Source organism: Biomphalaria glabrata, chromosome 1 (assembly GCF_947242115.1).
Source record: "Biomphalaria glabrata chromosome 1, xgBioGlab47.1, whole genome shotgun sequence".
NCBI lineage: Eukaryota > Metazoa > Mollusca > Gastropoda > Planorbidae > Biomphalaria > Biomphalaria glabrata.
In genome coordinates this window covers 17,968,648-17,986,370 of record NC_074711.1, presented here as the reverse complement: position 1 = coordinate 17,986,370, position 17,723 = coordinate 17,968,648, and the positions used below count along the sequence as shown (strand labels likewise).

The 17,723-nt window shown below is 34.4% G+C and overlaps 1 long non-coding RNA gene across 1 annotated transcript; it reads left to right on the top strand.

The window, feature by feature from the left end:
• The first annotated feature begins 4,528 nt into the window (after nucleotides 1-4,528).
• LOC106068256 (uncharacterized) lies at nucleotides 4,529-12,110 on the top strand. Its single transcript, XR_008777461.1, has 3 exons — nucleotides 4,529-4,717; nucleotides 11,359-11,407; nucleotides 11,908-12,110. It is a non-coding gene; the product is annotated as an uncharacterized LOC106068256 (long non-coding RNA).
• The last annotated feature ends 5,613 nt before the right edge of the window (nucleotides 12,111-17,723 follow it).

The window sequence follows — 17,723 nt, the reverse complement described above, 5'->3', positions numbered from 1 at the left end:
CACTTTGTCTATGCCTAAGGCTGGCCCTGTGCCAATAATAAGATCATTGAGAAATCAATTCCAACAATATATTTGATATTCATTGCTTTATTTTATTAAAATCCTGTTTTTCTTAGTCAAAGCACGAGCTCTATTAGTTGTTACACTTGCCATCTTGTAAACGCCGACCCAACACTTTCAACACAGTTTTTGATAGAATAGAATAAATACTGGCTTGTGTTTGTCTTTGAATGAATGTTTCGAAGTATTGCCATTAAGAATAATTTTCGCTTACTTTAAACTATTTAGAATGACGTTTAAGACAATGTTCCTTTAGCCTCTTCATGATAAGTGATAAGAATCAGAAGTTTCATTATTTCTAGATCTATAGATATTTACAATTATTTATATAAATATATTTGCATTTTTATATGTGTAATGTGTGGAAACACCTAGTTTCTTTAAGCGTCGGCGGGCCGCATAAAACACTTCGGCGGGCCGCATGTGGCCCGCGGCCCGTAATTTGCCCACCCCTGATCTAGATCTATACATTTATACCATGGCCTTTACTTCAGAGGTTCTCAAACTTTTTTTCACCTGAAGACCCCTTTCCACAGCCAAACTCTGTCCACGGACCCCACGTGAAAAAGTTACATAAATGCATAGTATTGTAATAATTTCAGTGAGGCCAACTCAACGAGGCACATCGATATTTATTGACACGACATCACAAGTTCATAAAACATCATCTTTCTTAGGCACAGTCTTTTCACTTCGGCTCTCAACTTCGGCGGAAATCGTTCTCCTCTTCTCTTCCTAATGTTGACATCCTTCTAGGTCTAGTCTATCACAGTGCGCACCTTCTAGCACTAGCCTGGATGGTGGTGCGCATTGCAGAGTTATAACAGTATGTAGCCTATAAATGCATATAAATTACAAATGTAAGAAATAATAACAAAAAACATTTTATTGAAGGAGTGCTTATTGATGGTATAACTTTTGTTTAAAATCAAAGAAAATAATAACTTGGATAAACTTGATGAGAATTTATGAGTGTAGTTAGATTATAGCATATACAGCTCAATGTTTGTAAATAACCGTAAATCTCCTAGAGCACAAGTTTCTAGTCGGTTTCTTTGATTTGTCGAGGTTCATGACGTCACTGAATCCACGTTCTACCAAATAAGAAGATGAGAAAGCAATCAAAAAAACCTTCTGTACATTGACATATAATGAAGGATGTACAATTGTTATCTCTTTTTGAAACCAGAATTTGAAGTATCCTTGTTCGAACATTTGTTTTAAGTTCCTCGGTTTGTTTGTTTTTGAGAGTTCAATAAGCTAATCCTGTATTAGAATGGAATCATCTGTCATTTGGGATATGAGTTTTGATTACTCGTTACTCGCATAAGGGCTCAATAAGCCTCAATACCTTTCGGTACAAATGTTCGAACAAGGATAGATAATAAGTGAAAATTAAGATTTTGTATTAGAAAATAAATTCGTCTTTGCTTTTTATTTATACTTTACCACTAGCGGATCCAGAACAGTTTTTTCCAAACCCTAACCCTATCGCCCAGTAAACCCTAACCCTATGCATAAGCGTGCGTACAGCATATATGTAGGTATATATATATATATTTTACCTTTACCTTTACCTATCCCCTAGTCTGTTGGACCGTTGGGGCACCAGGCAAGATTTGTCGACCGTCTTTCTCCATTCCTCCCTTTTTTTTGTCTTGTCTAGAACCTCTCTCAATGGCAGGCCTGTCCATTCTTTAATGTTGTCCTCCCATCGCTTTTTCTGTCTGCCTCTTCTTCTCTTCCCTGGCACTGTTCCCTGAAGGAAGGTCTTTGCGAGCCCCGTAGATCTTGTAATGTGGCCAAAGGTTTTAAGCTTTCGTCTTTTCACAATAGTTAGCAGGTCGTCATGGGCTCCGATCGCTACAGTAACCCTGTCTCTGATTTCTTGGTTTGTGATGCGGTCTTTGAATGTGATGCCTAGGATCCTTCTGTAGCATCTCAATTCCATTGCTAGGATCCTCCTCTCAAGCTCTGCATTCAACGTCCACGACTGGCAAGCATATAAAAATGTGGCCATGACCAGAGAGCGCATCAGTCTGATTTTGGTGTCGAGGGCTAAGCCCTTATCTTTCCATATTATTTTAAGTTTTGAAAGGGCTGCTGTGGACTGTGCTATTCGGGACAATAATATTGTCTCAGATGAGGGAACAAAACCCGAATTATTGGCCCGAATGTATATATATATATAGGCCTATATATATATATATATATATATATATATATGAGAATTTTTAAAAAAGCAGTATTTCTCAACCTTCGGCGAAAAAAACAACAACAAAAAACAGTCATGTTGAGGCCTTTCTTTTGCAAGCTTGTGGGTCTGGGGGAGCGCTGTAGGCTTCCACAGTGGGATCATTTTCTTGCGTTTTTCACTGAAAAAACGCATACTCCTGACATCTACAGCTCATTATTCATCAGTGTAGTTCGGGGCGAAGCATTCTTCTTTGCAGTAACGCATTCTCCTGATATCTACAGCTCACTATACATCAGTGAGGTTCGGGGCGAAGCCCCGACGCTAAAAGCGTTTTCTTGCATCCTTCATTGAAGAAACGCATTCTCTTGACCTAAAGCTCATTATTCATCCTATTTAAAAAGGACCTTTTGAATAATTTTGTACTTGAAAAAATATTTTAATATGAATTAATATTTATTTGCAAATAAAACCGATTTGTTCCTTGCACATATTTAGATTAAGGCTTTGAGGATCGCCGCGAAAAAAAAAATTCAATAAATAATGTTCAATAAAATTCAAGCATAAATTGTGAGTTATAGTCCCAAATTTATTTAAGTAGAAAAATATCAGATTGAGTAAAGGTTGGAAAAAGGCGACTAGGACAATATCACTGGGGCTTAGAACTCATCTCAATCGTGACTCTTATATTAAAAATTTTCGTTTGAATTCTAACTTTTCCAAGCAAAGACTTTCTTAAAATAAGTATGATAAATTCATATGAAATTACATAAACTCTGTCTCTGGAAAGGGGAGGGGCGATAGAATAAAAACAATTAATCCTCACTCCTTTTTGTAATTTCTGCTAAAGATTGCATTTGGCATTAAAGAATATGGGTGGGGCGACTCGATATAAGAATTTAATTTATAGCATATATAAATTATATTAGTGACAGATTTTTTTTAATTTTGTAATTTCTAAACTATAATACAAAAAGAAAAAGTACTGGTTTGTCCGATGGAGGAAACGCGATTGCATGTATCGCCCCTCCCACCTGGTACAACCCTTTTTCATTTTATATTTACTAATAAAAAAATTTGAGTTTGGTGCGACATAATATAAAATGGGTTCACATATCAACACGTAGTTTATTTTATATAGATATTCAACTAATTTTGTTCCCAAACTATGATTTCTCCATAAAAGTAGGACCGCCCCACCACACACTCAAAGGTTTTAGGTGGGAAGGGCAGAGTTATTCGCCCCCCCCCCCAATCGGCCAACAGGGGAATGACATAATATAAAGATCGGTTAAAATATCAATAACAAGTTGTAAGCATATAGATATTTAATTGATTCTGTTAGCAGGCTGTGATTTCTACAAATAAATTGGACCGCCCCCCCCCCACTCGAAAGTTTATGTGGGGAGGCGGGATTGATGCCATCGCCCACTCCCGACCCCACCAAATCAGCCAACATCCTAGAGGGGGGGGGGGGAGCGAAATAATCTAAAAATATGTTGAAATTAGTATATATTTTTAACATAAGTAATAAATTCGTATACAAATTGTGTGAATTCTATACTAAAATTCGTCCGCCCCTCCCCTTCGGAGGTGGGGTCGGCCTAATGGGGGGGGGGGGCGATCGCCCCTAACGCCCTCCCCCCTGGATCCGCCAGTGTACTTTACTAAGTAAAAATCACTGTCAAATTAAACTTACGAGCCATCTACAGTAGATAGTAGGCCTATAAATTGTTTCAACAACAAAAAAAAAAAAAAAAACGATAAACATTCAAATCTGCCTTTTAGCCTACTAGCTCTATCAACTAGCAAAATATTGCTTTTTGTAATATGTCAAGATAGATTTAGATCTATATTTCAAATTCAGAAGCATCGGAACTTCCGAAATAGGGGCATATTGAGCTCTTGATTATTAGAAAAAAAAAAAGCTAGATGACTCAGTCCTGAATATCGTCATCTTGATTCGAATATTTCTGACGACTGTAAGTGTGGCTACATGCGAGCGTAGTTTTTTTCCAAACTTAAAAGTTGATCAAGAATTAAGTTGCGTTCAACGATGACAAAAATACGATTGCACTAATTTGGCGATTTTGCAGACTGAAGAAGAGCTGGAAGAAAAAAAATAATTTCGATAAAGCAAGATATCTATAATCTTTTGTAATGAGAATGAGTTATACTGTAATGTAAATCTAAATCTAGTTTTAATAAGTTTATTTTTGAATTTTTGTTTCAGTAAAATTTATTTAACATTTTATTCCGTTAAAGGGAGGCTACGCACACAAATTATCTCTAACGAACGTTTGGAGGTGGTTTCCTTTTGCGTTTTAATCTCCACGATTCTTTCCACGCCGTTATTCAGAAGTTAGCTTAAAATGTCAGCTACAAAAGAAAGAGTTTCTACAATAATGACGGGAACTAGAATAGTATTCTACTATGGATTTATTCCAACTATTTTGGTTCTAGGTAATCTAATCTAACTATTTAAAATTAAGTAACTTTCTAACTACTAAACTAGACTTCTCCACTAGCTGCTGACTAGCAGTTGCACTACTCAAGTTCTCAACTTCTACTGAGTCTAAGTCTACTGGAGTCCTGAGGCTGGAGGGCACTACTGCTTGAGTGCCTTGAGTTGAGTAGTAGACTAACTTAGTAGACCTACTAGATCTAGGTCTAGATCTATGACTATACTAACTAAATTAGTAGTCTAAATATAGATCTAGATAGAGGAGGTTCTTATATTTTGGTAATAGGCGATATTATGCCGCCCACGCCTGATCCGGTTCTTTCTGTGGTCCTACCGTAGACCATAGGCTCATAAACCTACCCTCCAAAGCTGTACCATCGCAAATTAATATTAAGCCGAAAAAAAAATATTTAGTTTTTACGGTTCCTTATTATTGCTGTAAGTGTAATAGAGGCAACGCCATATTGTTATGATGTTCTGGAGAGGAAGTAAAGAAAAAATGTCACTGAACTATATATCGTTTGGAGCACTATATTATAGTTTAGGATTAGGTTTAGTATGATAAAAATAAAAGGTTTACTGCTAGGTTTAGGGTTAGGTTTAGAATAAGAATTAGGTATAGAATTAGGGTTAGGTTTAGAATTAGGTTTAGGGTTAGTATTTAGGTTTAGGTTTAGTACTAGGTTTAGGGAATTAAGTTTAGGGTTAGGTTTAGTATTTAGGTTTAGGGATAGGGTTAGTGTTAGGTTTAGGGTTAGTGCTAGGTTTAGGGTTAGGTTTAGGGTTAGTGCTAGGTTTAGGTTTAAGGTTAGGGTTAGGTTTCACTAAACCTATTCTAAATCTAACCCTAATTCTAAACCTAACCCCAAACCCCTAACCCTAAACCTATTCTAAACCTAACCCTAATTCTAAACCTAATCTTAAACCTAGCACTAAACCTAACCCTAAACCTAATTTTAACCCTAACCTAATCCTAAACCTAATTCTAACCCTAATCCTAAACCTAATCCTAAACCTAACCCTAAACGTAATTCTAACCCTAACCCTAAAGCTAGCACTAAATCTAAATTTTGATCATACTAAATTCCATCAAAATAATATATAGTTCAGTGATACTTGCACTTAGTTTATTGTTTTTTAAACTTCTGGGATGGAGAGTTACATCCTCTTAAGAACGTAGTAAACAAAATGGCGTATTTTTCATTACAACAATGATAAAAGAACTTGAAAACTAAATTTTTTTTTTTTCGGCTTAATATTAATTTGCGATGGTACAGCTTTGGAGGGTAGGTTTAGGAGCTTATTGTCTACAGTAAGACCACAGAAAGAACCGGATCAGGCGTGGGCGGCATAATATCGCCTGTTACCTATATTTTGAACACTCCACTCCATGATCGAATTCTCCTTCCTTGAACGGGTCGCTTTTTTTGTTTGTAATTCATTTGTTTTTATGTTTGAAGCTAAAAATGACGTTTCGGGACTGCGCATATCCAATTTTAGATAAGTTCCTGTAATTTTTTTCCGGTTTTCCAAAGCAGATGATGATGCCGCAGATGGCAGTTTTTTAGATTCTCGTTAACCATGTATAGTATATAAAGCTGTTGTTTTAACCTCCCCCGGCAATTCATACCCATATAAGCGATGAAGGCTATATTATGAGCCTATTTTATCGTAGGCTGATGGGCATATCAAAATAAGCTTCCAAACATCTTTAGACCTTCCAATCACATTTATACCGTTAGCTGTTAAATAAAATTTAAAAAGGGGGTGTCTAAACAAATAATAATGAATTCAGCTCATTCTCCTTCCTTGAACACAGCAAAATCGTAATAAGAAATATTATTGGGATTAATAAATCTATGATTTTTTCAATGATAAAATATGACCTAGATCGAGATATCTAGAATATATATAAATAATTTATGAATGAAAGAAAAAGTGCAGGCTGCTAATTTGAAGCCATATTCCATGTCCACTGCAGGTGATCACACCAGATGAGCTGGCAGTGAGGAGAAGTATACACTAATAATACAAAGGAACACATCTATTTTTATTGTTCTTTAGTTGAAGAATAAGAATCTGCTTTCAGTTTTTTTTGTAAGTTAAACCTTCACCAAATAAAAAAATAAAATAAAAATTTGACCTAGTTCCTGAAAGTCGGTGTTCAGTTATAAGAATCTACCATAGTATATACTCAGTATATATTATTATATAATTATATAGTATATAATTATAATAATAATTATAAATAATTATACTATGTCTATAGTCACATTTATAGTGTAACTATATATTATAGTATATTACAATATATTACAAACTGGTGCACCGACAACTTTCTAGAACTGAATGTCACAAAAACTAAAGAACTTATAATAGATAAAGAAAAAACAAACTATACGTGAACTGCAAATAAACACTACATCTATAGAACAAGTAAAGGCATATAAATATCTAGGCGTTATCATCAACAAAAAGCTTTCATGGGAAGACCACCTTGGAACTATGACATAGAAAACAGCCCAGCGACTCTTTTTTCTATACAAACTCAATAGCTTTAAACTAAACAAGAAGATTCTTGAGACTTTTTACGGCGTGAGTATACAAAATCTACTAACATACGAAATAACTTGTTGGCAAGGCAACGCTTCATCTAAACTGTTCTGACGTCTAGGAAACATCATTAAAAAAGCACCAAAAATTAGACTCACAACATTACCACATTTAAAGGAACTTTTTGAACAAAAGTGCCTAAGAAAAAATCGAAAAAATCTTGGAAGACAACAGCCACCCGCTCCATCAGAACTACGCCAGGTCGTCGCGAAGTGGGCGACTGCTGTCAATCAAAACAAGAACGGAGCGGTACAAAAACTCATTCGTACCTCACTAGGTCAGACTCTATCACCGCCATTCATTGATCAGGGAACATGAAATGCACCAAGATACCTGTGTGTAATCGCTGAATGAACTCTTTATGTTGTCTTTTGTATTTATGTGTATTTTTCTGTTGTTGTTGTCTTGAGAAAAGAGTCCTTGTAATCACAACAAATTTCCATAAGGATTAATAAAGCAGTCTTAGTCTTATTTATGAGTATATTATATAATATATATATATTATAATATATATATATTATTATTAAATATATAGAAAAATCATACTAGTCATAGTAATTAGATCTAGATTCTAGATCTAGAATCATCTAGTTGTACATCTAAATCTAGATTAGATCTAGAAACTAAAAGTAAAATGTGTAGATTGTAGAATGACACTCACTGACAATAACTTAAGACTTAAGCTGAGAATAGCTCAGAAGTCAGAAGTAGTAAGAAGAGTAGCGAATAGACTCAAGATCTAGATTATAGATAAGATATTTAGATAGAGCCTAGATCTAAGTTACTAATACTAGAATCTAGTTTTTAAAATAATTAATAGTTACAATCTTCTAGTTATTAACCAGGAATCTAAGAAATTATTAAATACTAAACCCTTTTATTAGACAAAATTTAGAATTCAATAAGTTGAAAGCTAACTTAGTTAGTAAGACATTACAAAAATAACTTTGACTTAATAAATAAGTAGAATCTTATCTCTGTACTAGAACTAGACAGATAATCTAGATTCTAGATAGATCTAGAATCTAGATCTAGATAGAATATTATGTAGAATATATACTATAACTATAGTATTTATAGGCACTTTTGACAGACAGTATTCAAGTATTGAGTTAATTGATTATAGATGGGGCCGACTGAAGATATCAGATCAGCATTACCATTCCAATTACAATCCCACAAATTGCCAAACGACGACATACCATGAGCATAGCCAGGGGGGGTTTTGGGGGTTCAAACCCCCCACCCCGAAATGAAATCCCCCCCCCCCCTGCCGGGGGGGGGGCGGAATTCAGTGACTGATTTTTTGCTTTCATTTTGTTTATTTTAGGTGAGATTTTAATACTAAATCATCACTTACCACAGCACAGCCGAAAGGGTTTTGAGTTTAAAACCCTCTACCGGGGTGGTTTTGAGTTTAAGACTCCCTACAGATGTTTTGAGTTTAAAACCCCCTACCAGGGGTTTTGCAGTTAAATCCCCCTCTTCTATCAACAAAACTATAAAAAATGCAAACGACAATCCCCAAATTCCAAGAAAACAGCTAAGGAAGATTTTGACTTTAAAACCGCCTCCAAAAAATTACGATAAACCCCCTCTCAATATAAAAAAAAAGCAAATTACACACTCAAAATTCTATGAGCATAGCCAAAGGAGTTTTGAGTTTAACCCCCACCCCCTCCAGTTGGGATTTGAAGCTAAAAAGTACCCCTTAAATGAAAAAAAAAGCAAATTACACACTATAAAATCTATGAGCGTAGCCAAAGGGGTTTGAAGATGAAAAATACTTCAATATTAAAAAAAACAAAAACTACAGTCACCAAATTCTATGACCGTAGCTAAATGGGGTTTTGAATTTAAAAAAAACAACTCCAGAGATTTTTTATTTTAAAACCCCTCAACAGATGATTTTGATGATAAAACTTTCCTTTTCGATATAAAATCTAAAGCAAAATACAGGCATGTAATTCCAAGAGCGTAGTCAAGAGAGGTTATAAATTTCTACCAGTGGCTGGGCTCCATAAATAAAGTGTGAATAGTCATCTGCAGAAATTGAAAAACACTAAATGTGGCTAAGACAGATTTTAGGAGTCAGTTATAGAGATCGGGTCTAAATCAAAGAAATCTTATGCTGAACTGGGAGTTGAACCCTTAGTAAGGAGTGCCGCATGAGGTTTTGCGGGACATGTTCTCTGACAAAATGAATTGGCGCGAGAGGGTCTAAGTCAGTAAGAATAGCATATTACTTTTTAATAGCAAGATAATGCAATGTAGATACATCAGAATATGCATTTTGTTGGCTTTCAATACCAGAAATAGTGCTCGGCTTTGCCCCGCGCTGTGGGAGCACTGCGAGATCCCCCAGACCCCCTTGCTAGCAAGGGCGGGGAGTCTACAAGATTTCCACTAATTCCAGGAAGAACCTATTCTAGGGCACAATAAACGTCTTCCGAAAGGGTCAGAATGTAATAAAGATTAATTATGTACACACACACAAATATATAATTTTTTCCGCGCCGGGGGGGGGGGGGCGTTGGGAATCCTGGCTACGCGCATGCGACATACATCTATTGTTAACTGCCCTCAAAATAATTACAGTTTTGATAATGGATTGAAAATTGAATGCAAGCATGGAAATGTGGGTTTAGATTGGCCTTTAAAAGATATATTTTTTATTTTTTTTTGTATTTAATTTATATAACCAGATGACTTCTAAAGACCTAGATCTAGAGGCTAAAAAAATCTCAATTTGTACAAACAATTGTACATTTGCAACATTAATTAGTTTGAATAGAATAGTAAGAATAAAATACTTTATTACATGATTTTGAAAACATTTTTAATACAGTATAGAGATAGATCTATATAATATATACAGTAGATTATCTAGATCTAGTATGGTTTGACGATGTCTATTCTTGGTAACATGGTTTAGAGGTAAGAGTGGGTAGCTGGATAGAGAAGACCCATTTGAGAACCAAGGGATTATCACCCAATAGGCTGTTTTAGGCTCTTTTTTTTACTATCAATTTAGTTCAAACATTTGTCAGGGAGACTAATAAATATGATGCCAACTTTCTGACCAACAAACAGCTAAAAAAAACGATCCCTGGGTCATAAATGGGTGACTGTCACTGTGACAATAATGAAGGTGTTTGTTTCCATGGTACCTGGGGGGGGGGGGGGAAGAGAAAAGTAGTAAAATAATGTGATAGAAGTATCTGAAGGGTCTCAATGTGCCTTGTTTCTCTAAAGACGTGTATTAGGGCTTATTCAAGCTTAAAACTTCATAAAAAAACTCTTACCTTTATAATTCTGTTCTGTTTTGAAAAAGCTTTTTTGGAATTGTATGTGCATAAATTATGCAAATTAGTTTGGCTTATTTTAATAAATGTTAATATTTCAGATAAATTCCATAAGATTAAATTAGTTCATTCATTTCTCTTCAATAATATATATAGTTTTGTGTATGTAAAGTAATTAGTTTATTTGTTAGGAATTTTTTTGTAAGAGAAGTGTTAAGGCTGGAAATAGTGCTCCATCTTTTTGGCACAAGACATGCTAAAATGCTCCGTCTTAAGAGGGTTAAATCAAGCTTCTATTTTACTTTACAATCCTTTTAATAGGCTTCTTTTCCACTATTGTCCATAAATTAGGGTATAATTTAGTTTTATACAACATTTAATTTGCAGTACAAGGAAATAATGTATGTGTCAAGACAAGAAAAAATTTAGTTATAAATATTGCATTTATTAAATGTCTTTCAGACATACGTCTTGATCCCTAATAGTTGTAGTTATACACTTTCATTGTCTATTTCAGTGTAACTAAATTATTGTTTCTAGGTCTAGACTCTAGCTGAGCATTGCTGTCTGAATTAATTGTTTGTGAAATAAAGCTTCTAATATAATATTTTATCAAGATTTTTTTTCATTGGGCTTATTTTTGTCATTTAAATGAGAAATATTTAAATTAATATAGAGTACCATTTATACACATCAAATTTAATAGTTCTAATTCATTTCAGGCTTCATGAAGGGAGCAGATGAAGGCATGCCACCTTTGTCAGTATTTAGGTAATACTATAATTTGTTGTTTGTTTTTTTAATTTTTTAAAATTGATATTATCCATTTTGATACATTTGTGCATTTGTTTTAAATAAGTTCAGTTTTTTGTTTTTGACACTTGTTTATTGTAGTAGTAGTATTTTTTACTGACATATACGGTACCTCTGCAATAATAATGCATTAAATTATCATATAATTATGTCATTGTCTATTAAAACCCAGTTCTACTAACAAGGTCATAAGTGACTGATTCCAATTTTAATTTATTTAATATGTGGGTTGAATCTGTTTTCAGATTGACCAAGTTAAAAATCATTAAATACAAATATAAATTAATTTACCAGTACCAGTATTAAAAATATCCTGTAGGTCAGATATTTATTTATTGTGTCAAAATCAATATATTTGGTTACAGCTAACATTTTGACATTTCGTTAAACACTATCTTGCTTTGCTGTCAATTATTTTTGTTTAAATTCTCTATTAAATTATACTTTTTTGTTTTCAGTTTGCTGTGGCAATAGTTCACTAAGTGATGGAGCCTTTTGTTAAGTGTTTCCAGTCCCAATTTCCATCTGTGCGGAGCCTGCTATGACTGGTTCAGTAGCACAAAGTGCAGCCCATTACAAAGTTAACATTTAAAAGTGCTGCCAACTGCATTCATTTATTGTTGACTCAAATACAACTTTTTACTTCTGTTACTTTGAAAAATGTCTTTCTTTTGATTATTTTTAGTTCTAAGTTTGTGTTGTAAAGACCAGAGCTGCTTAACACCACATTGTTTTAGATTGTTTAGTTTATTTGATAAAATAACTCCATTTTTCCAAGTGCCTTTTGAATAAGCCAGGAAAACTAATAAAGAAGTTGAGCTTACTTTTTCAATTAATATGACAAGTTGAACAAAGAGACACAGATAATCATAGGATATTGTAGACTTGTTGTTTTTTTAAATTATGTCTGTTATTGATAAGACATCCTGTTGGGCAACCTGTCTCTTGTGATGGTCATTACAATTCTTCTGACACATTGTACTCTTATCTGTTAACAAAAACTATTTGCTACATAACACAATCTTTGAAAATATCCATAAGCAAACTAAAGGCACAAATGTAGATGTGTTAAAATGGAGATGCTTTGAAACAAAACCAATACAGAATTTCTTCAAAGTTAGCACTGGCTAAGTAAACATAGACAAACTATAATATTAACTTGCTTGTAATTTAAGAACAAAAACTTTTAAAACTCCCTTCCTCTATGTTTTTTTTTTTTTTTTTTACTGAACTGTTAAGTGGGATTTTATTTTTTTCATTCTTGATACTTTATTAGCATGTACCAAGATATTTTTTTATATAAAAAAAAAATGAATGTATGCAATATTTTATTTTGCATGAAAAAAATTTTTAAATGAGGATATGAAACCAAGTAAGAGTCAGAAACATAGGAATCCATTGAGTACTTTAATGAATCTACATGAGCAGTAAAACAAATCTCGACTATTAAAACAATATTTAAAAAAACAACAACAGAAAAGCAGAAGATGGTTTAGTGACCTCTTACAACATTGCAGAGTTTATTAAAAAAACAAAACTCAAATCTCATGATGTTGCTAAAAGAAAATATTCCAGCTTTAGGAAGTCATTTCCAAAGGGATGCATCAAGAACTAAATGAGGTTCTGAAAGTATTATCAATGGAAATAACACTGTCATTGAAAGACGGATTAATGATTGATAAAAACTACATGTAATATTAATCACAACAAAAATGAGAGAATCTTTCAGCAATGTTTTGTGAAACAAATGATTAGCGACATGTTCAACTCTTATTGTATGCTGGTTCGATTGATTTTTTAAGTTAATTGTTTGTTCATTTTGTTGAGCTTTTAAATACAATTTAATTTTGTTTTGAGAAATAGGATCCATCAGTTGGTAATGACTTAAGGTTAAAAAAAAAATTGTGTTATAGGCAGCATCTACAGGCCCCCAAATTCTAGTTTAGAGTACCGGTACATGCAAGAGCTATGCAGTCAGTTAACTACAGTTAAAGAAAAAAATTAAAATGCTGTTTTTTTGGATTATGGGTGACTTCAACCTACCTGATTTAAATTGGAAAACACTAACCATAGATAAACACCAAAACCTTAAGGACATATAGGAGCTTTTCATAGAAACTTTACACAATCTTCTAAGTTTAGATCAAATTTCATTAAAACTATCTTATAAACATTGTAGAAAATCATATACCAACTAAATACACATTAAACAAAATAAATAAATGCTGGGTTAATAATAGATTAAAGAAGCTTTGTTAACAGAGGAAAACCTATAATAGAAAATTTAAAGAAACTAAGGCAGTAATAGTTTATAAAAAGTATATAAAAACTAAACACCTAACCCAAAAAGTAAGCAGACAGCTGCAAAGTAAATACATAAACACTGTAATATATAAAGATAACAAAAACCTATGGTCATACATTAAGTCTAAGAAAATGTAAACAACAGGCATAACGTCATTAAAAGGAGAAGTTAACTTAACACATAATGATAATGAAACTAAAGCTAACATCCTAAATAAATACTTTGCATCAGCATTCTCAGCCCCAGGAGACAAAGACATATTACTTAATTTAAACCAAGTAGACAACATAGGAGATATAGAAGTACAAGAAAAGGGGAACCTGAAACTATTGGGAAATATAGATCATGTGAAACACAACTAATAGGACTAATCGATATTTCAAAATGATAAAGGTTTAGATAATAGTGATCAAATAGATGCTATCTTATTAGATTTTTCCAAGGCTTTTGACAAAGTTCACCACCATAGTTTGCTTAAAAAATTTAAATATTTTGGCATTGCATCAGCGGATTAATACTTTTCTGATAGGGAGAGAACAAAATGTAATAATAAATGGCTCTAAATCAACACCAATAACAGTAAACTCTGGTGTACCTCGAGGAACAGTCTTAGGTCCACTACTATTTTTAATTTACATAAATGATTTACCAAATTAGTTCAGGAACAAAAGTCAGATTATTTGCAGACGATTGCATAATATTTAGAACAATATAAACAACACAAGATACAGAAATTTTACAAAGAGAATTAGATGAATTACAGAAATGGGAATTAAATTGGAGCATTTCTTCCCCCTCCCCCCCCCCCAGAAAAATGTCAGTCATAATGTCAGTAATAAAAAAACTATAACAAATTAATTCCACTTATCTTATTAATGGCTATAACCTAACATAGACTAAAAATGCAAAATACCTAGGTGTTATAATAAATGAAAAACTGTCTTGGAATCCCCATATTGATGAAACTATCAAAAAATCAAACAAAGCATTAGGATTTATTTAAAGAAATTTCTATAAATCAAATAAGAACACAAAATTAAAATGTTATTTAAACTTGGTTAGGCCAATAATAGAATATGCATCCTCTCTTTGGGACCCCTCAACTCAAGAAAACATTAAGAAACTGGAACAGACACACAATAGAGCAGTGAGATTCATAACAAACGAATATTCACATTTGACTAGAGTAACACTTTTAGTAAAATCACTAAATCTAGAAAGCCTTGAGGATAGAAGACTCAAAAGTAAAGTAGCAATTATAAATAAAACAATGAACCATAATCTTCAACACAAAAACAAAATTTAATAAAATACTCCGAAAAACACATTCCTCGTTCCATATGCTAGGAAAAATTTGTACAAATGCTCCTTCTCTAGTGCTATTAGAGCCTGAGCTAGCCAGGAACAGTGACTTAGCAGAATTTAGGTCATTGGTTAATATGCATGACTAAATGCATGACGCGTAGGACGTAATCATCTTTTTGAAGTAACGTCTGTATTATATAAGAAGAAGATACCTAACGCAAAAGCACGAAATGGATATGCGACTGCAAGGAAAGAAATTGACCCAAAGCTTATCAGTTTCTCTTTTCCCGGGCCGGCCTTAGGCCACTGCAACCTATGCGACCGCAGTGGGCACCGCACTTTCATAAGACCCGCGCTAATTCAAGGTGTATAAACCATTTTATAACTTAAAACAGATTTCCCGCACCCTCCTGTCGATTTACAGGAGCTCCTGGAAATTTCCCGAAATTGCAAAAGATACGAAAAAGTCCTTAAAATATATAGACAAACGTTGTCATTTGGGGGGTCACTCAATATGGAAAACACCAATCCAACGCGCGATTAATAAAAACGGCATTATGCATAAGCTGTAATTTTGTAATCTGGCGAAAGAAGCTTCTCGCGCCTCAAACTAACGAAGAATTACTTGAGGTCAACAATTCTCAAAGATAGATTGAAACATTTGGCAATAGCCTATATGCTACTGAGTGTGATCTATGTAGGAAATAGAATTATTATGATATACTGTAACGTATGACTACAAGCAATAATGTATAGTCAATAAAAATAATTTTAATAGAGGAGGAACAACAGAGATGTTACTGCATTTATACGTTCCTGTTAAATACCCGGTATCTAATGCAATTTTCATTTATAGCATTTCCCTCAACATAAATGGTTGAAACTGGACTTTTTACTATACCGGTACTATATTATAACAAGCTACCTAAGCAAAGAAATAGACTAAATGTGGCCATTAGATGAGACCTTCGCCTTTCTTTGACTTACCTAAAAGCCAGACATCTCTAGTATTGTTAAATTGCATGGGTATTCGAATGGTATTCGATTGAATTTTCCCTTCTCACGTTTCTTTGTCCAGGAGAGAGGCGCTGGGTTAAGGAAGGTTGAAGACCACTGTAGGCCTACTATGCTTAATAATGCTTTCCATATATGTGAAGTGGTCTTCCACGTTAAGCGGTGATATTAACGATGATCTTTGGGGCTCAGTAGAATTTATTGGGTAACTTCTGTTTCCCCGAGGTCTATAGTTAAACTAAAAGAGGCGGCAGCGTACGCAAATTCGTTGACCGCGATCTGGAGCTCATGTTCAGTGTGAGCAAGTAGTGCGCAATCATCGGCATAGAGAAGTTCTGTTTCGAGTTTCGACCATTTCCTTTGTTTTGGTATGGGACGGTACTCACAGTAGACGTTACAGATTAACCACGACATCGCCGTCTGAGTTAAACCTGATGTAGGTGCAGTTGCTGCCTCATTTGGCCCAGCATTACGCCAAGGAATATAGCAAACAGAATAGTAGGCCTACACAGCCCTGCTTCACACCATTTTCTAAGGGGATACGTGATCAGACAAGTCACCATTGTGGCCTTTTAGTCCCACATGTAGCTGCTTGAGGTGGGCATCCCAGCCTGGTCAAAATCCTCCATAAGCTTCGCGACTGACCATGTCGAAAGCCTTGGTGACATCCACAAATATATATATATATATATGTTTGAATGTATGTATGGGCCGCCAAACACTATTCTTGGTATTGAAAGCCAACAAATGTATCTGAAGTATCTAAAGTGCATTATCCTGCTATTAAAAAGTTTTATTTCAAAAACCTAATCTGCTATTTTTCCTTACTTAGATCCTCAGGCATCGTTCGATGCACTGGGCGGCAAGCTGCTTCCACAAAAATCTGTCACTGGCAATGTCTAAAGCCTAGCTTTTCCCACCTGCTCTGAAGTCCTCCATGAAAGTGTGGCGCCAAGTTATAGGCCTACTAGACTGCGTTTCCTCGTAATAGCCACCATGTCATCGCAAATCATATTATGCGAAATTCATTTTGTCGGAGAACATGTCCCGCAAACTTCAAGCGACGCTCTGTCACAACCTTACTTAGGGGTCGACTCACAGTTCGGCAAAAGATTTCCATGATTTAGACCCGATCTCTATAACTATATTACTCCTAAAATCCGTCTTAGCCATCTTTGTTGAGCCACATTTAGTCTTTTTCAATTTCGGCAGATGACTATTCACTGCACTTTATTAATGGAGCCCAGCCACTGGTAGAAATGTGTAACTTCTATTGGCTACGCTCTTGGAATTAGGTGACTGTAGTTTGCTTTAGATTTTATATCGAAAAGGGAAGTTTTATCCTCAAAATCAATTTTAACAAATTCAAAATGGATCGGCTACGCACATAGAATTTTGAGTGTGTAATTTACTTTTTTTTTATATTGAAGAGGTGGTTTTTGGCTGCAAACCCTGCTGGTGTTAGGGCCTGCTCCTGGCCTCCACATACTAAATCCGGCCCTGTTCCTTCGCTTTGACAAAATAAATATTTTGATGTCCTCTCTTCTGACTTCTGTCTTTTTAGGTTGTGTACCGTACGTGTGTTAGTGCATAATTCTACTGTTGGAAAACATATTGGGTATTTACCTTAGTTGTTTTTTTTTAAATTCT